A 1,231-nucleotide genomic window follows, 5' to 3' on the forward strand; every position below is an offset into this window, starting at 1 on the left:
AGAGAACCTAAAGCTTTCCTTTTACTCACTCGCAGACAGAGCCAACTTTCAAACGTCACAGCATAACTCAGCATTAGCTACACGGGACCTCTAAAATTCCTACATTATCAGCTATGATTAAAAACACAGCGATGGAAGCAAACTCTCAGCCCTGATGCTTTTCTCCTGTTTCCCCTCTCCTCGCTTCTAATAAGGACTTATTCTCATACTAACAACGTAAAGCTCCTCTATAAGCACTTTGCCGTGGCCGGTCGGTCCAATTAATGCCCGGAAGTGTTCGACTTTATGCTCGTTAAGCACTCAGGAAGCTGTTGCCCAATGAGCACATGTTGATCCACACGTCATAAATTATGACCATTAGCGGGGGCAAAATTTTGGGCCCTGTCGGGATTTGTAAGTGAGGTTCTAAATGCGGTGACGCGGACAGATTCATGACTTCATGAAGTTTTACGCGAGCCATCTCTGCTTTAAAAAAATTAATAAAAAATCTACACCGCTAAACAATGGAGTGTGCATTTTCCCTCTTATTTTAAACTAAGATGAAACCAAATTGCATCCATTAAATGGCAATTCCTTCCTCTCTCTCTCTCTTTGTAGGGAGCGCCGGGGCTACAGCAGAACACGATCCACTGCACCAGCAATGTTTCACAGGAAAAAAAACACCCCGAAGTAAGCTCGTACGAATTTACAGACTTTTTTCCAGAAATTATAATTTCCGTGCTTGAAAGTGCTGCGAAGCACTAGCAGCAGGAGCAGCAGCAGCAAAATGGAACACACGAAGCCACTTCATCACACAGAGCAACGTTTTGTTTCACAAACGTTATTAAAACAAACAGACAAGATATTTTTCAAAGCTGATTAAAAAAAAAAAGACAAAACAAATGTTTTCAGCTCTGGAAAAATGCCCCTCTTGAGTAATGCCCCTCCTCCTGTACTCCCTGTCTCTTTCTCCCTCTCTTTCCCTCTCTCCCACACACACACACACACACACAGTCACACGCACGCCAACGCTGTGCTAGCTTAGATCCTGTTTAAGGTATTTTCTCAATAATTAGATTTTGTGCATTGTTTACGTAACACTTCATAACACAAGTCTAATATTGTATTTTGGCTCCTGTATTATTAGATTGTTCACTCTTTGTTGTCGCTGTAAGTCAGACTTTATCCTCTGCTGTGTATTGTTATAACAAGAAAGTTACCAGATTATTATTATTATTATTATTATTATTAT

This window comes from Poecilia formosa, unplaced genomic scaffold (assembly GCF_000485575.1).
Source record: "Poecilia formosa unplaced genomic scaffold, Poecilia_formosa-5.1.2 Scaffold80, whole genome shotgun sequence".
In the NCBI taxonomy this organism is placed as follows: Eukaryota; Metazoa; Chordata; class Actinopteri; order Cyprinodontiformes; family Poeciliidae; genus Poecilia; species Poecilia formosa.